Source organism: Equus caballus, chromosome 10 (assembly GCF_041296265.1).
Source record: "Equus caballus isolate H_3958 breed thoroughbred chromosome 10, TB-T2T, whole genome shotgun sequence".
In the NCBI taxonomy this organism is placed as follows: Eukaryota; Metazoa; Chordata; class Mammalia; order Perissodactyla; family Equidae; genus Equus; species Equus caballus.
In genome coordinates, this window is record NC_091693.1 from 65049707 (window position 1) to 65068570 (window position 18864).

At 44.1% G+C, this 18864-nt stretch overlaps 1 protein-coding gene across 5 annotated transcripts in view; it reads left to right on the forward strand.

Moving 5' to 3' along the window:
- SOBP (sine oculis binding protein homolog) overlaps positions 1-18559 on the forward strand; it is a 156091-nt gene extending 137532 nt beyond the window's left edge. For all 5 annotated transcript variants that reach the window (XR_011422130.1, XR_011422131.1, XM_070223630.1 and 2 more), the window contains one exon: positions 16641-18559. The gene's annotated coding sequence lies outside the window, so the exon portion shown is untranslated. The remainder of the gene's footprint in view (positions 1-16640) is intronic.
- Positions 18560-18864: the final 305 nt, after the last annotated feature.

Sequence of the window (18864 nt, forward strand, 5' to 3'; positions counted from 1 at the left end):
TAAGTGGGGGAACCAGTATCCAACTCAGACCTGCTGAACCCAGAGCCACAGCTCTCCCCTCTAATCAAGAGCACAGCAAACTGGCTAATGTTCAGTTGAGGTTTATCAACTGTTATGGAGAGGAAAGGAAGAGAAATGAACATTTATTAAGCATTTAACTCGTGCACAGCTCCTTTTAGGCACTGGGGACGTAGAAAGGTGACTATAATGCAGTGGCTGCCCTCAAGGCACTTAACAGTCTTGGGGAGAGATAAACCAGGGCGGAGGGAGGCCTGGGCAGGAGAGGCGGGCCTTAGGAAGAAGAGTTGCTCATGTTTATATGTGCAGGTCTCTTCTAAGTTTTTTTGGTAGTATTTATTTGGATCTGGATCCATACAATTATTATTATTTTCATTTTACTGATGAGGAAGCTAAGACAAGTGACTTGCCCAAGGTCACCAAGTTAGCAGAGTCGAGATTCAAATCCAGGCTGTCTGCCTCAAGAGCTGCATTTTCTTTAGACCACCGTAGGAGAATAGGCAAACTGGTCCCTTTGTTACACTATGTGATAAAATTCTTTTATCCAACTCGGTTGTCTTTGGGGAAGTTCCTAGAGAAAAACCAAGCCTACCTACCAACTTCTCTAAGTGTGTAGACAGTGTTCATTTCTTGTTTTTCCGGCAACAACAACAGCAAACCTAGAATACCAACCCATTACTCCACAGTGGGAAATGTAAGTGTGGACCAGAGCACTGGATGTGGCGTGGAGATGGTTGTCTCTAAGTCAGCATGTTTACATGGGCGCCTGCCTAACTCATAGCCGGAAGTTTGCTTGGGAAGCACTGAGCCAGAGCGAGGGGGCTTGTCTCGTGGTACGAGAAGGGTTTCTCAGCCGCCGTAGTTTGGGGTTTCCTTTTCCACTGATGTCTTTGCCAGTAGCAGCAAAACACTAAAATTCGGTTCACCATTCCTTCTTGGTTTTACATTTACAAGTTCTGCTGTCCAAAGACAGATGGCTCCAGTCTTCTCCTAGTCACCTCAATTGAAAATGCCCCTGTTTTCTCCACCAGAGTAATTTAATCTGGTTGACAAAGCAGTGAGTAAGGTTGACAAAGCAGCAAGTAATGGGAAGATGTGGGACAAAAAAACTGATGGCCTTTAGAAAGCTGGAAATTGTAATTTTAAACGCATTCTAATATCGCTCATTCAAACAACATTAAAGGAAAAATGGGTGGTGTGCAAGATTTCATTACTATTACTGGAGTGAGAAGTGACCAGGTCAGGAATAGTGCCACGAGTCCATAAGTAGCATGGGGCCAAAAGAACATAAAAGCATGAAATGTATGATGGCTATTTGGATGATATATGTTTCTGAATAAAGAGTCAGGCAAGGGTCTTGTGTGTGGACCAGAGTTGTTGCTAGAAATATTAACCTGGCTTCAGCCAATTTCAGAAGATGCAATGACAAAATTGCCCAGAGCCCCTCGAGATTGGAGAGTTCTTTTTATGATGGGTCCCCCAAGAAATTACAGCTTTTCTCTAAAGTCGGAGACACTCAGCCTTTGCCAGCTACAGCGGGGTGACGAGGCAAGTGATTTAAGACGGGAGAAGAACGGCCTCTCCTCCACTAAATCACGTTTCCTCTTGGCCTCTGTAGTTCCACGTCACTTCACAGCGCAGTCTCAACCTGCCGTAATTCACTCACGTTCTCTGCCCTTCCTGATTTTCTGTGCACACGTGCTGGCTGTTTTTCTTCTAGGCCTTCAGAAACCCAGCCCATTCGTGTGGTTGAGGAAATTGAAAATGCATCCGTTAAATAAAGGACTGCATGGCTTTTGTGCCCTGACAGTGACCGCTGTTTGGTGATGAGTTAAAGCCAAAGTGGGAAGTATTCAAAACCCAAAACAAACCAAGGCGGAGTTGCAGTGGGTGAGGGGCAGGTGAGCGATTTCTCCATGGGCTTGCTAGTGGCTCATTACTATTTCTTAGGAAAGTCTGTCAGTAGCTTCAGTAAGGACTCTTCATTCTTTTTACGATGCCCACCGTTCTCATACTATGTTACTATTATTTTATCATTTTAAATAGATTCAAAGCAGACTGTGTCTTGAAATCAACAATCCAGGCAGCCACAGTTGTCTTCAAAGAGGTCATCGTATTTGCTAGTTCTTGGCAAATTATAGTCTATATTTTTTTCCATTTTGAAGTTATTCTGTTTCTGGTTACCTGACTTTATGCATTCTTGTTTGTTGATATGACTACAAGTGACTTCAATGGGCAGATGTTTTCCTAGATGCAGAACTAATTAAGTTTAGTCGAAGATTTTAAAAAGGTTGTAAACTTCCTTTAATCTTCAACTTTTGAGACTCCAAATACCAGTTCTACAGCTTCTGTAAGCTGGAAAAAAAATCCCCCCAAATAATAAGGAAAACAATGTATAAACATTTCCCAAACTATTCTATCCACAAAGAATTCCATTTATAAATGGAATACTCCCTTCGTTTCTTTGCCTTGGAGCTTGGGGGATAGCTGTTTCTATTTGTACATTTTCTGAATTTCTGCAGTTTACACTTGTTTACGGTACGCTGGGGAGTTCAGAGTAACCATTTGCAAATGTTTGAAGATATTCAAAAGAAAATATCCCCCCTCCTCGATTTTCCAGGGAAATGACATATTCTCTTTAAATAAAATAATCAATGGAAAAAATGTGTACCATGAGTAACCCATTCAGCCTCAATTTTTCCATTCCTGAGGAGCAACAAGTCCATACAACTTCCCACCTTTGTGGCTCCCAAATTTCTTATGTGTTTCTAAAACCAGAAAGAAAATATGAGACTCTGTTCCCTGGCCCCAATTCCGTGGTGCTCTCCCAGCCTCAGCAGCAGGGGTTCCTTCCACTTTTTGTTTTCTCTGGGAGAGCTCGAGGAGGGGGCTGTAGTTTGGGCTTTCGGGAGTTTAGAGTTTAATTATTAGTTTGGTCATGGAGCCACAATCCCAGAAAGGTCTATGTCAGAGACAGGGAGCTCACCTCGTTAGGAAAGCCAGAAGGGTGCAGATGAGAGGTAACTTTCTGCCAGTTTAGTTTGTCCTGCTGAAGTATTAGAGAGTGCTCTTCCTGGGAAGTCAGTCCATCCTTTGGAAATATTACTCTGGGTGCCTACTTTTAAAGCAAGGAAAAGAAGAAAAATTGCCAGCGAGAAGAGAAAATCAATACAAATGGGATGTGCTCAGATCCCGTGCCAGACTTGAGAGTTTTAACGTTCTAATAGTTGATTGCTGGAAAAGTTAATTGGCAACATAATCCTTGATGTTAAAGTTTCGCCGTCTGTCAGGATGCAGATGGCTGTCCAGTTCTGGGTATAGGTCATTCAAAGAGCCAGCGAGAAGCACCAGGTGTGATCATGCACACAGGTGAGTGGTGAGGACCTGGAAGAGCGCTTGCCGTGGTCATTTGAGGCTGTAGAGGAGAGTTTGCTGGGATGAACAGTGTCAAGCTTGGCTTCAGACACAGCTCGTTCAATGCTGCGGGGTCTATTTTAACCCTTTTGACAAGGGGATTGAAGGAGGGTTTTAATGTGCAGGCATCTGGCTTTGAGATATTATTCCAATCAGATTATGATGGAATAGGAAATGACATATGTGACTAGGTATTTATTTATTTCAGATGTAGCCATAACCCTCCGTCTTCAGCAGGCCTGGGACTAGAGTGAGGAAGGGGAAGTGCTTAGTGTGCAAACTTCAAAGAGTAATTCCCTCTCCGGGTCATGCAGGTGCAGCCCTAGTCCTGGCTCTGATCTCCAGACCTTCGGATCCGTGTGGCAGCTCCCTAAAGCTAGTCTGCTCCATGGACTAGTCTTTGGATGGCTTTCAGCAATCCCCCCTGGAATGTCATGGAAAGTTTTATGTGCCCACGCACAGAGGCATTTTCTTGGGAGGAGAGGTCCATAGATTTTGGCCTCAGAGAAACTATGCCTTACATCTCTGAAGGATTATCTTATCACCATCTGAGTTGGAATTTTTCTTGTTACTCTGAGGAAGCTGAATTAATTATGTTTCCTTTAAAACTTAGAACTTATTTTTAGCAAATTTTGCTGTGGACTCAATGTTGCAGAATCCCTCTTGCAGCTACAGAATGTAGCACTTGCCTCGGTAAGATTGCCTTAGTGACAAAATGCAAAAGGTTGTAGAGCTTTCTTCAAGTTACCATGTCCTATGACTGCCTATGGTGAAAGAAGAAAAGGGAAGCGAGAAAAGAAACAAGCTAGACACTTCCCCAGGACTTGGATGTTCAGAGTTTCTGCTGTGGAGGGAGACCCTGTCCTTCCATGAAAAACCTTTTACCCTGCTGTTGAGGCCAACGGAGCCGAATGGCAAGAGTCTGAGAAGTGCATGGTTCAGTAGACCCCAGGGCGTCGATGTGGCCATGTCTGAGAGTACTGCCCATCCTCCCTAGCTCCCTAGCATGCTTCTTCACCTGGGGAGAGTGTGCTTGGAAAGGGGAAAGCCTTTGACCAGCCATTAGCAAGCCATTGCCCAGAAGGGCACTGAAAATAAGCTCCCTGTCTGGTTTCCAGTGAATCACTTCCTCACCGGCCTGAGCGGCTGCCTGGGCATCATAGTTCAATCATTTACACCTACCATGGTGCAGACAAGCATTGTGGAGGGGCAGAGGTGTTTGAGAACCAAAGTATACTACAGCATGGAACACTTACCTCATGGAGTGGAACGCTTACCTCCACCCCCAACACTCCGCCTTTTCCAGACTCTCTTGTCAAAGAGACTGTGCCAAAGGGACAGAGGGTGGCCATTCTATTTTCCTTCCCCCTGTCCTGCGCAGAACTATTTTGTATCCTTCAGATGCCAATTTGAATGCATAACACTTTATATGTGGGTACGTGTTGAGGACATGCATTCTGCCTGTGTAAACTTTTTTTTTAAGCCCCAAAAGCATAAAAGGAATCCATTTCAGAGAAAAATAAATTAGCTTTAAAAGATAAACAATTTAGTGCTGGCATCATTTAACAGGGTCCCATTCTCAAGGAAAAGGAGTAAATGCCGTTTTTAAATACTACTCCTGTAGAATTCTTCTCCATATTTGTGGATTTTCACAGCCTTCTGCTTGAGGAAAAAGTCTGGTGGGGTCAGGATTGAGGACGTGAGGCCATTGACAAGGAGGGGAAATACACACACACAGGTTATTTCAAGGGCCGTTTAAAAGATTCTAGTGAATAGACTGGAGCAAGAGCAAAGTATAATGACTGCGGAAAGTTGGAATTAGTCTCTCATGCTTTAATTAGCTCCTGAGTGTTCGAAACATTCTTACATTGGAAACCAGTCGAGTTGCCCCTGAGGTCTCTTAATTTTACGCTCTTAGGACTGAGCTACAGACATAAGCAACAACATGCTCATGAAATTTTAGCGTGTTGCCCAAATGCACAACTGAATAGGAAGAAGGGAACACAAGAGCAGAACTGCCTTTCCATGTAGCCCTGGGGTCAGGACGGCAACAAATCAAAGCTGTTTAGGCTCCCCAGCCTCATCCCATTCAGATATTTGGTTGTGCTGCTGGTTGTCTCATCATTCCTCCTTTGAACCTCTGGTTTGTTGTCTTTCTTTGATAGCAAGCTGTGTTTTGTTTTGGGTCAAAGGGAAAGTAAGAATATGACTGATAGCATTTAAAGAACAGGAGGGAGAAACACACTTTATGGACTTATTTGACACGAATCATTGACCTAACGCCCAAAAAATGCAATTAAAAAGTGTATCTCTCCCTTATTTGCATGGCCTATTTCCCCAGACATATTTTTGGTATTGAAAATGAATGGTATTCCCATACAACATGTGTCTCAATTTGTAATGATATCCTCCTTGCAGCTGGCTTAGTTCTCCAAGTGTTTCTAAAATGTTACTGTCTTAAATTTGAGCCAACCTACAATAACAAATTATCTAGAAGCAAAGTGGCTAAGCTGCATTTGGTGAGAGAAGGGGAAACCCTATATTTCGTCCTTCAACTCTTGTTTTGGAAATTCAGGCTGTAACGTGATCTTTTTCTAGGGAAATCTACACACGCACACTTTAAAAATTGTGCAGATTGGGTGTTGTGGGAGCAAGAATGATCAGGTTCAAGTTTCTCTGCAAAGTTCTGCATCCCATCAACAAGCCCTTTTGATATTTTAAACCCGTACTTAGAGTAATTTCAAGATATTTGGAGCACATGTGGTTAAATGTAAAACTTTGTCATTATGATTTGTTAGATGCTTATACTTTAAATATTTATAAGCCATTTTTAAGTACTTTATCCAAAAGCTTTCTCCCAGTAGAATGCTGTACTGGAGGGGTATCTGAGCATCATTATATATGGAAGATACCAGGGGGGTGTCACTGCAGTGTGCATGCACATTCTTCCTGCTTTTCTGGTTTTAATTCAAGTGATGTTTTTAGTAGATTTCAGCTTATTTAAAAAATGTATAAAAACTCATAAACAGGGTTGGTTGTCTGTGATTAAAAAAAAAATTACCCAGTCCCCCAAAAGTAAAATGTCCAACTTGAATCACGCTGAGTCCCACCTCTTTTTCTTATCCTGAGTAATTAGTAAAACTTTCCATTAGGGTGTTGGATCTGGATCTGTGTCCACCTTAAACTTAAAGTGTCACATTGTTCCTCCGAAATGTCTTAGGGACAACTTATTGGTGGCTAGATTGAATTCTTACTATTCACCTTCAGCCATCTTGGGAACTAAGACGTAGGACCGTGGCTTTACCATAGGGAGTCTGTTCGTGCACTTAATGTGAAAGAGAGGAGAGGAAAAAACACTTTTTCCAAATTCAGAATCCATTTAAGCTTCGGAGGTTATAAATTTCAAACTGACCACAGACCTCTGGGGCTCACACTCTTTTATGGCTGGCAAAATACAACTTTCTGGGAAGAATGGGGGAAAAGAAGGCTTAGAAGGGCTCATAAACCTGCTTGGACATCTAATCGCTTGTACCAAGCAGCGTTTTCATGAGTTAAGTGTAAATGAGTCAGAAACATATAGATTGAATTTCTTTTAAAATACACATGGGTTTAAAAATTAAGGCCACAGTGCTTGGCAAAATAAGTTTTGGTTTTAGCCAAACCCCAGAAGTTTGAAAAAATAGTTCTACAATTTGCCAAACCAAAAATACATCCAGGTCCCTCCATCCTCTCATCTAATACAATGGCATCATAAACATGGGACTTAATGTCTATTTTCAAATCAAGGTTTGAACAACATGAATCCCAGATGCTAATTGAAAACCTATGAAAAAGTTTTTGTGGGAAAACATTATGAACGTACAAATGAAGTTTCTGATTTCGGTTGAGGGTTCTGATTTCGACAGCACTCCTCACCGTCTGATCGTCTGATCAACTTGTTCTGTGTCTCAGCTGTGTGTGTGTGGCCTATGCACAGAAATAATAACTTATTAAAAATCCTATGTTTGGAGTTCTTAATTTATATTTAATTAATATATCACATTCTGCAAAACTTAATAAATTCCTAATCATATCCAAACAGAGGGGGGCAGTCGCTTTCACTTATTCATGGTTCAGAGATGGTCGTCATTTATTTCTCTAGGGGGTAAAACGTATCCAATTTTAACTAACAAAATCTAACATTGACTTCCTGCAAGGACACTGTTATTAGGTGATATCAGGAAGGAAGGAGGAAGGAAGAAAGGAGAAAGGAAGGAGGAAAGGAAGAAAGAGGAAGGGAGGGAGGAAGAAGGAAGGGAGGAAGAGAAGAAGGAAGGAAGGAAAAAACAAGGGAAGAAAGGAAGGAGAAAGGAAGGAAGGAAAGAGGGAGGGAGGAAGAAAGGAAAGATGCAAGGAAGGAAGGAAGAGAAAAGAAAAAAAAGGGAGAGGTTGTGGCAGGGGTCCTTGAGTTGTTTTGAGGTGCTAATAACCTTGAGAGAGACACGAAATAACAAAATAACGAGGTCACTTTTACAAGCAATATGCGGAATCTGCAAACTGATGTGATACAGTACAAAAGCCTGTGCTGGCCGGCCGGCTTCAGCGAGGGCAGGGACTGGGGGCGGGTCACTCTCCCTTGTAACTGAGCACCTAGCTTGGGAGCTGGCAGAACAAGCTCGCAAGTATTTGTTGAGCAAATGAATGAGAAGAGTCTGAAGAGACGACTAGCCAGTGGCGTTAGGCTGATAGCATTCCATAAAGCAGATGAATTTGGAGTTAGATCCTAAAACCGGGGAGGGACGTGGACTGGCAGTCAGGAGTGGAGGAATAAGGAGTGCAATTGGATGGCCCAAGCTGCAGAGGCAAAGAGCAAAGCCACGTTAGGGATGACCTTGCCCTTGCCTTGGCTGCAGCAGAGGGCTTGACTGCAGAAGGAGAGGAGCAGGAGGCTGGAGGAGAAAGGTGGTAGTGGAGCAGGAGGTTGTGGGATTTGTACTCTATACATTAGGCAGCGTCACCACGACCTTGAGCAGAGCAGTGACAGGATGAAATCTGGGTTTGAGGAAAATTACTTTAGCAGCTGTTTGTAGACTGAGAGGAAGTAAGACTGGCCTCGCTAAAGCTGATGGCTGCATCCTGATGACAGGCTAAGTACCAGCGGTTGATTCTAAACATTGCAGTATGTTATCACTACAGTGTGAGGGGCAGACACTGCTATATCTATGTCTTAAGTATGGAAAGCCACTGTAGCCATGCAGTGGGAAGAAGAACTCCTTTCTTTGGGCCCAGAGTAGGCCTAAGGAGGCTTCATAGCACACCAGGAAAGGAAACCTCACAAAGCCCAGTCAAGGAGGGTGCTGGCCAGGCCCCAGATTGCCGTGGAAATGGGCTCCGCCCTTCTGACCAGCTGCTCCGAGCCTTAGGCCAGCAGGGCAGGGAGTGGTGCGGGCTGCCGGCTGTCGCCTAGTGGGTGCACAGAGGCAGGCAGTGGCTCTCCTGGCAGAGGACTTCCCTTATGATGGACACGGAGACTGGACAGTGGCCACAGTGATGCCCAAACGCTCTGTCCTTGGCCTGAAGAGCAGCCTTGAGGCCTGGGTGTCTTGCTTTCCCCCAGACACCTTCAGAGATTTTCACAGAATCTAAGTCAGATCCTCCCACAGCCTGCAGGTCCTTTTAGGGGAGTTTGGCAACTTTTGGAGATGTTCTGTCATCTTTTTTAACTTCCTAGGCCATAGACCTTCTGAAGCTTCCACATGTGGCATCAGTGGGCTCCCAGGAGTGAAGGAAGGTGTCACTGTGGTTTCGTGGATAAGAACATCTGCTTTGGGGTTGGGCCGGCCTGGGTTCAGATCCTGCCAGAGCCATTTCCTAGATGAGGGAAGAAGTGACTCAACCTCTGAGCTATTAGTATTTTCATGAGTAATAGTAACAGTGCTGTGAAGGATAGGTAAGAAAACATACGTAGAGTGTGGCGCATCATTGGTGCCCTAGAAATGGCAGTTACTGTCCTGTTAGAAAGGCTGTAATGCCTGGGAGAAGAGCACAGGGCTGGAGTGAGGCCTGCTTTGATTTGAAAACCAGCTATGTTGCTTTCCAGCTGGGAGTTTGGAAAACTTTTATAACCTCTCTGTGCCTGAATCTTCTCATTAAATAATGGTAACAGCTAGTACTTATTGAGCACTTTTCCTATGTAGGCAGTGTTCCAAGTGCTACATGCCCACAACAACCCAATGGGACACCATTATTAAACTTATTTTACAGATGGAGAAACTGAGGCACGGAGAGGTTAATCTCCTACCGAGAGTCATTGGCCATTAAATGGCAGCACTGGGATTTAACTGGCAGTCTGGCTCCAGAGTTTCCACATAAAACCACTGAGCATATCTTGTATAGAAAAAAACGAAGCTAATACCCCTACTTAGTAATAGAGTTGTCAGGCTCCAGTGTAAATAACATAAGTTAAAATGTCCAGGAGGTACCTGGCACATAGTAGGTCCTTAGTATAAGAATTGTCATGGTGGCCCCTGCAGCCCAGAACTTCTTCGCTCAAATGTGTCATGTAAGGTAATGAAACACTTCCATGCTGTTGTTCCAGAAATTGTCATAAGATGTCTGGTTCCACTTTTACAAGTAGAGACTGGGACAAACAGAGCGAATGCTCAAGGTCACAGCGTGGCTCAGCTAGGATTAGAACCTGAGTTCTCATCTGCCTTTCCCCTCAGTGGGACACGGGATACGACCAAAGCTGCTTGAGTTACAAGCCCTGTGCCAAGGACCAGAGTCATATTTTTGCCACCCACAGCATCGCTTCCTCATGTTGGGCAGCTGATTTCAGAGACGAAATAGGTTGTACCTGAATACCTGGGGCTGAAGGGTTGAAGGGTTGCAGAAAAGCGATTATTAACCACGCTCCCCATCTCCTTGGCTGTTTGGGGTGGGGGCAGGGGGACAGTATGCTTGTTGTTATTTCTTACAGTGAAATTTCCATGAATATGGAGCCTGTCTCTCTCCCTCTCTCTCTCTCTCTGCTAATGGGCTGATTGTAAAAAAAATAATAAAGTGTCATAAAGACCTCTTTTTTTGGATCTCATCTAAAAATCTTAAAATCTCTTGATCCATAGACCATAGCTACTTGCCACATAAAGCTGCTTTTTTCTCTAGGTTCTTTTGTTTGTTTTTAATACCTAGAAGGCCTGTATTCAGATAATATAGAGAAATAACAAACTCAATCTTAATACAATAAACATCTACCTTTTTTTGTCCAAGGCAGAATTTTTGGAAGGTGTGAATCAGCGTCGGCTAGTTGATGTATTGAATAGGACTTGAATGGAAATGCAATTAGTAATTTTTATCAAATAACTTCTCAGAGTTCTTGTTTGCAAAGCAAGGGAGCTGGACTATGTATGTCTCTAAGGCCCCTCACAGCTCTGATATCGTAAACCCCACCTGTCAGGGTAAGGAAGGTGAGCGATGAAACCTGGATTGGGGGCAGCACTCCCTGCAGGGGGTGTAACATTAGAGTCGTAGGAGCTGGATTTTAGTCCAGCTTTGCCCCTTTCTAGCAGTGACCTTGAGCAAGTAGGTTCTTTAACCTTCCTAGGAAAGTTTCCTCATCTGTAAAATGGAGACAATAATAAACTTTAGAAGCATTGTTGTTTCAATGAAATAAGTGTATAAGTGAAGTCAGTATATAAGATATACCAGTTTTCAAGTGAAGGAACTATATGAAAGTTTCTAGTGCAATACTTGACATAAAGTAGGTGCTCAATAAAATTTGACTCCTTTCTTTGAAAACACTACGGCTTTCTCAAACCGTAATGGAAAGTGCTTGGTCCTGAAAGCCAGGGACATAGGACTCTAGGCTCTTCTTCAAAGTTTCCTGCAGAATATTAGCTGGATCAGGTAATTCTTCTTTATTTTATTTTTGTCTTTTGTGAATGGATGTAGCTCCCTGCTCCAGTGTGTTGGTACAAATGTGCACTGTGAGTCACGAGTCCCCGCCTGCTTTTAGAAAAAAGCCAGAGATAGAGTCATTTGCTTTGCCTAAACTCCCAGGTTCCAGAAAGGACTGGAAGTAGTTAAAGAGGATCAGTTGTCCAGGGTGAAGATAAGGCCTTTGTGGGTGCACAAGAGGGGGTTCCCCGGTTCAGCGTTCTTGGTCCCCCAGGAACTTTCTGAGGTCAGCCAGAAACAGCAGTGACTCCTTATAAGAATAAACAGGCCTGTCTACCCATTTAACTCCTAGACCCAGCTAAGCAAAGAAAACCAGAATTTTAATTTCTGAAACAAAGAATTAAAGATGGAGTTATCTCAGTAGGGGGTCTTGTATGGTTGTGATTTTTATAGATTAAAGAGTAAAATAAGAGATACTGCTAAAGAAGAAAATTATTTAAAAAAAATTCAAGTTCTTAGGTTTGGTTTAATTTTTTTTCTTTTAAATATACATGGGCCTTAGCTTGTCAAAGCCAAGGAGTGAACAGCTCAGTGGTGACGAAGTTGTGATTCAGACCAGAGCCAGCACTGAGCTGAGCTGAAGCTCACCCCAGGCCCCCACACCCCTGTCCTCACCCTGGGTTATTTCCCATCACAATCGCACTAAAAAGGAAAAAGGATTTTTTAAATTGCTTTCATCAGTTAGTGAGCTATAAGGAAAGAGATGCCCTCCACTTCATTAATGAAAACCGTTTCCAACTCGATAAAAGCCATTTCAAAGCTCTTCATGAAGCAGTGGTTGACGGGGGAGAGAGGGAACCATTTTCTTGGCAAAACCTCTCCAAGTGTAGCCCTTTCTGGGATAAGCTTGGTGCAGAGACCACTATCTGGCATCACACCTGGGTTTATCAGCTGCTGCAGGTGGCTCTGTTCATTGACCGTGGGGCTGTACCCTTGTGAGTGTCCCAGAATAGCTGTGGCTACCTGAGAGCAGTCCAGTCCTTGGGGACTCGTTATTGTCCCAGATAAACAGCGTGGCCAAAGCCAGAGTGTAATGGCTGTATTTAACCATGATAAGTGATGGGCCAACATGCTTGAGTGAGTGGCATCATTAGTGCGACCTGGGTTATTGGACAAAGGCAAGTCGGTTTGGCAACAGGCATTTCTTGCACATTATAGAGTTGATGCCACCAGATTTTAGACTCATGGGAATAAATATGACAGTCACGAGGAGCTTGCCTTCTAACCAGGTAAGACAGGACTACAGGATTATAGGATTTTGGTTATGCTAATAACATAGGTACGTAAGGAAGGAAAGAGGAATAAAAGTTTGGAAAATGGTTTAGATTAATTGAGGCAGGCTTCCTGGTAGAGGTGGACTCACACCACGGAGGGACTAGCTTGGAAATGTTGGGATGTAGAATAAGACAGACATTTTTCTCTGGACACACATTTTCTTTGGGGAATGGTTGCCTGGAAATTGTAAAATTTCCTTTTAAATGCTATCAGCGTAAGTCTTAGGCTGTACAGGCCAAGAAGAAAAGGTGAGAATGACCATATTTTGACAGTATCAACATTGAAAGAATTTATTAGTACTCAGGCACATTTTTGCTCTCTGTAATTCTCTGAAAATTCTTGTGTGATAAAGGAGAATGAGTAACTCACTCACTCTTAGCCATGCTTTTGTGATGAAAAGGAAGTGTCAGGTGGACAGTGGCTCTCTCAGTGCATTTGGTGTGCAGTTATGATTCCATGAGGAAGACACTTCATTGCTCTGGCCAAAAGGGACAGGTGGGCCTGGAATTCTGAAGACACCTGGCCATACATGCCCCCTGGAGACCATGCGTTATGCAGCCGGTCTTCATACACGGTACATCCACGGTATACAGGATGGGCTGTGTGTGTGTGATGTTCCATGTCACAGGGCCCTGGCTTGTCCTGCTTTCAGACAAACCCCCAATTCAGAAGAAAACCTGAATGTGAGGTGCAAATATTGCCACTTTCCCAGAACCCCCTGCATTAAGGGACATTCCAGAAATCTCTGCCAGTGCTGAGAATGTGTGTGTGTGTGTGTGTGTGTGTGTGTGTGTGATTAAGAGAGAGAAGGAGACTCTTTCTGAAACTTCAGACTTTGAGGTCCAGAAATTAATAGTCTTTCTCATACACTGATAACAGATTAATATTCAACTGCTCAAGTTTATAATCCTAGATACTTGTTTTGGTCCAGAGATCCTACAATCACAGAATATGAAAGATGGAAGATATAATAGAAAATCTAACCCAGGCCCCCATTTCATAGGAGGGATCAAGGCTTAGGGAGGTTATAGAATAGGTCCAAGGTCACACTGCTAGTTAGGGGTCACATTGGGCTGTAACTCACATCTGTCTCACTTTTGGTAGTAATTTCCTTTTCACTCAGAGCAAGAAATTCAGACAGAGAGGATGGATTTTCCCTAAGATCCCCATGCTTGGCAAGGGCAAAGTAGGAAGGGGCTCCGGCTTTGGAACTTCCTGCCGTGATCACTTTCTAAAACTCCAAGCTTGCTTCCTCCCCACTCTTGAGTTCTGTACCTCACATACCAGTAACTATCAGGAAAGTGAAGCCCGAGCTTGGTTCCGTAGTCTCATTGATTCCAGAGTCTACTCCTGTGTCACCAACAGGGGGGCTGCCCTGTACTAGGCAGAGCCAGAAGAACAAATGAAGATAACTTCAGGACCACCCCCTCCTCAACTGGTAGAAAGGGATTTGTACTGCCACCATCTGGCCTTTGTGGGTGTCCCGGCCTCGGCAAGTGTGTGGTGAGAGGGAAGGAAACAGCACAAATTGTCTACTTTGCCATTCTCTTAAAATAAGCTTGGTGTGAGGAGGCTTCTGGAGGCAGCAGGAATGGGGCTGCAAAAAATAGCGTGTGGTACAGCTGCATCCTTTAGAACTTTGGGGGAAAACACATATTATTTACCAGACAATAATAGATACCAGCGAATAATAATGATTATTATAGTGTTTGGGATGGCAAACGCTGTAGTTAAGCTTCCAGAATGGCTCTCATTATAATCCCGTTTCCCCAGTCCCTTATGAAAGCCTTGAAATTTTCTCCAAGTAGGCCGATGCTGTCCATGTTTGGCCTTTGTCCAAAGGTGATTTGAACATAAGGAAATTTATTTGAGAAATATTTCACATTTTTGGGTCATGGTTACATTAGAGGAAAAAGCTACATCACTCAAAAGCAGTGGCAGCAATCTTAAGGAAGGAATTCAAAATGGTGGTGTTTTCCAGTCGCTGGAAGAAAGCATTAAACACCTTTTTTTTTTTCTTTTCCTTTAGAAAGAAAGAATTCAGAGGCCCCCTCTGACTATAAGATTTGGTCACTCTTGGTCTCAAGCCCAGAGGTGGGGACGGGTTCCCTTCCTCCACAGCAAGTTTCAGGCTGTGCTCCCTACACGAAAAAGAATCATCTACAGTAGATGCTACGCTGGTGTCTTTGGATCCATTTGTCATTTCTGAGGCTGCTTCCTGGTCCTTTGTGACTTCACATTTGGTGGCTCTTGGTGTTTTTGTTTCTGTGTCCCTCTCGCCATTGTCCCTCATTCTCAAAAAAAGAAAGGAAAGAAGGAAGAAAGGAAGGGAGGGAAGAAAGAAAGAGAGAAAGTGAGAGAGAAAGAAAGAGAAAGAAAGAAATTAAAGTGAGCTCTTTATTCAGAGATAAATATCCGCGTTTCCAGATCTGACCATGCCAAATGAAAAGGTTTCCATGGCCTTGTAATTCCACCCCCACTGCATATTTGTGGTGTTTTGCATTTTCACTTTGGTTATTTAATATACATATTAAATGCACACAGATCTGGTGATTTAATGTGATTTGGGGAACTCAGGCATTTCCTGTCATGCACATTCAGATTTTTCAAACCTTGTTTTTGGCTGATCGTGATTGTTACCATTAACACCAGGATTTGGATAGCCGGGTTCAAAGCACAAGCTTGGACTTCGTCCTCCCCTCGGGCATTTTGACCTCCTCACACTTGTGCTAAATTCATGCTACAGACACTCTGAGCAAGTTTCCAAGTCTCTTTGTGGCCTCCATTTCTTCATCTATAAAATGAAGAAATTGTAGTATATTATCTCTGGGGTCCCTTCAAGTTCTAAATTCTATCACCTCCCTGAAGTTATTTGTTCATTGTTCTAGGAATAATCTCAACAGTTGTAAAGATGTTTATGAGTCCTCTGTCACCACCTCACGTTAGCCAAATTTTACCCATTCACATTCCTGACATCCCCAGTTATTGGCAGGAAAAAAAAGGTACTATTTTGGGGCATGGAGGACCAGAGCCGCTTGACCCTCATTCATTTGACAAACGTGTGTCGAGCTGAACTAGGAGCTGGGCATAGAGACGTGAGCAAAACGGACACAGCCCCAGACCTCAGGGACTTCCCCGTTGGTTGGCAAACTTCTAAGTGGCTCCTTACTGGGAGTGACTGAGTGTCCTTAGGAGGTTATGTTTCAAACCAAGGGACTAGCAGCAAATGGAATAAGCCCGTAGGGGTGGAGAAGCAGAGCCTAACGGTGGTGGTGGAGTTGGGGTGGGCATTCCCCAGGTGAACAATCCTGTTTAGAACATCTGCCCTGGGATTCCAAGGCCTGGTTGGTTTATTGTCTTCCAGTCCTGTGCTACTGTTTGGTTAGGATATGAAGAGATGTGAATGGCTCACCTTTGTCAGCAAGACCCACAGAGAGGGGCATTTCTGCCAGCTTAGTTGCCTCCATAGGAAACCATAGGAAGAGAGGTCTATGTGTCCACAGTAAATTTTCATGTCCTAAAATGTGAATCTCTTGGCTTTCCTCCTTAGCAGTAAACACCAGGGCATGGAGTACAGGGGTGAGGTCTGGAGCTCCAGGCTTGTCTGGCTTTGGGGTGACCTTGGGCAACTCAGAAGACCTTCTGCCAGTTAAGCGTGCAGTAACGTGGAGAGTGAAAGTTGCCAGGTCGCAAAGGATGCTGTTGTGGTCTTTGAGTGAGGGCGTGGTGCACCATGCTCATTGTGGTATTCCAAAAAGCGACTCGAGTTTCATTTCCTCACGCAGAGCTGGCAGGGTTGCATCCTGAGCAGAACCGTGAATGAAAGTCATGTCGAAATCACGCTGTGCTGCCTTAATTTTAGGGACTCATCTTAGGTCTGACCTGATGGCTGGAGAGTGTGCTGGTCTGACTCATGCCTGGGTTCTCCCCAGTGTGGGAGGTGGGGGGGCTGGTTTGGTCCAGTAGGTGCTGACAGGCCCCTTCTCCTCTTTTTCCAGGAACGCTCACTCACAGGGTACCTTGCATGGAGAGAGGGCGCAGAGCAAACCATGTCACACCATCCAATGACACCAGCTGGTCAGCTCACCACCCCCTCTGGCTAAAACTCAAGCAAATAAAGCCGCTTCCTGTCATTAAGCATCTCAGAGGAAGCAGCCCTCCCTCCGTGGCCTCTAGCCCAGAGAAGCCAGCACGTCTTGGACCCACCAAGCGGGCCCAGCCTTCCTGCTGCCACCATCTCTGCTTCTCCCAGAGGAACTTAGGGATTTCGCCCCTGGTTTTAAAAAAACAAAACACCAACAAGCCACAAGGACCAATGTAGGTATTCTCCCCGCTCCATCTTCCAGGCTCAGAGGGTGAGGCTGGAAGATGATATGGATTTGAAAACAAAAATCTTTTTTTAATCTTTTTAAAAACTGCTGTGGTTTTGCTGCTACACTAAGAATTGTGATTTGCATTGTACGGTTTTGGACCTATACTGTCCACGTTTTGACGGCGGAGAGGGATCATACTGGAGTCCCAACGCTTCAGATTCATCTCTGTCCTGCCCAGGATGCACTTTTAAATGAAGAGTTAGAATATTTTATTGGCTAATATACTTTTCTTGTTATTTTTACAAAGGCCACCTTTATCCTTTTTAATGCCATATTTTCAGTGTTACACTTTTATGGCTTTTAATTTTCGATTTGACAGATGTAAGAAGCAGCATGAATAGTTTATACTGTGGTTTTTCAGAGACTGAATGCCAAGAGAACTCGGTAAATGTTTATTCTTCTCAGCTTTCTCTTTAAATTCCCCTAAATAGCGCCCCATTTGGGAACAGAGCAAGAGTGTTGAACTGAAGACCAAAATGCCCTCTAGGTGTAAAATAATCCGAGAGGGAATATTTGCTGGGCGTCACGAAAGACTTGGATGAAATTTCAACCCTGATGGTTTTCGGTGATCCAGGAAGTCAGTGAAGCAATCTCTCTATACGCAGAGCCCTTTCATGATAATTAGAATGGTATGGACAAACCAATGAAAACAAGAGGGAAAGTGAGAAAGATCACCCATGATTCTGTTTCACTGTTTGCTTTCTCCTGTCATGGTTAAGAGAAATGTGCAATTGGATCCTCAATCAGTGGGTGGAGGATAACAGGGTAGATTTTCTTGTGTGCACTTGTACAGTTGTAGCTGCGAGTCCAGAAGTCCTCTAGAGCATGTGTACTGGCACTGAGTCGGTGAGACAGTCGTGGAGTATCCCATTCTGATGAGTACAGAAAAAAAAAAAAAAAGAGAAAAAATAAGAAAAAAATCCAAAAAAAGAAGAAAACTAAAAAAAAAAAAATCAAATCACCTTGTGATTCAGTGTATCTGTTTACTAACTCAAATAAAGCAATTGTTCCCTCTGGAGGGGTCCAGGTGCCCCCTGCCCACAGGGCCGCTGAGCCGGCAGCAGGAGGGGTGGTGGGCAGCGGCGGGTGAGGCTGGGACGGTGTCGCGCCGGCCTTAGAGCCCCCGGGGCCGTGGATGCGGTGTACATACTGTATTTCTATATTCTCCTTTGTACAGAGTCACTTAACAAGTCAAGCTACTGTTTTACAGGTGCTCCTTATTTATTAGAGCTGTGAGAGCTTGGGGGACACACCTGGCGAGCGAGCTCGCTTTTTAAAAATGAAATTGGGGGGCAGGGGAAGGGAGGGGAGGGAGGGGAAGCTCGCAAGCCCGGGGAGAGATTTATAAACGTAAACAAAAGGAAAACTTCCGGCAACAAATTCCACCAACCAACCAACCCACCCCAACACCGAGTCCCCGCGCAGGAAGCTGCACCCCTCCTCCGGGTGCTCATTTCCATGCTGGGCTCCCCCACATTCTCCTCTCTCCCTGACCGGTGTCAGATTCATCAAACGAAAATAAATCTCTAAGAAAAAAAAATGCACTTACATGTGCTGATTTTGCTTTTCTCATTATTACGACTATTGTTGTTATGTTCCTTGTTACAGATGTTCACTTCTTTCCCCCAGGGAAAAATTTTTAGAAATAAAGTAAGTACGTTTTAAAAGATGTTGAGATATTGGGGTGACACTGGCCCTTCCCAACCTGCTGTGGATCATGCTGCTCTGTGAACAAGAGCCCACACGTGTGTTCCAGGGTCTGCTTCCCCACCACGTCCATTGTTGACAACACACACTGCGTGTAGAGCCGGTTCCTGGGCCTGTAGACTGTGTTGTCCCTTCCCGAATT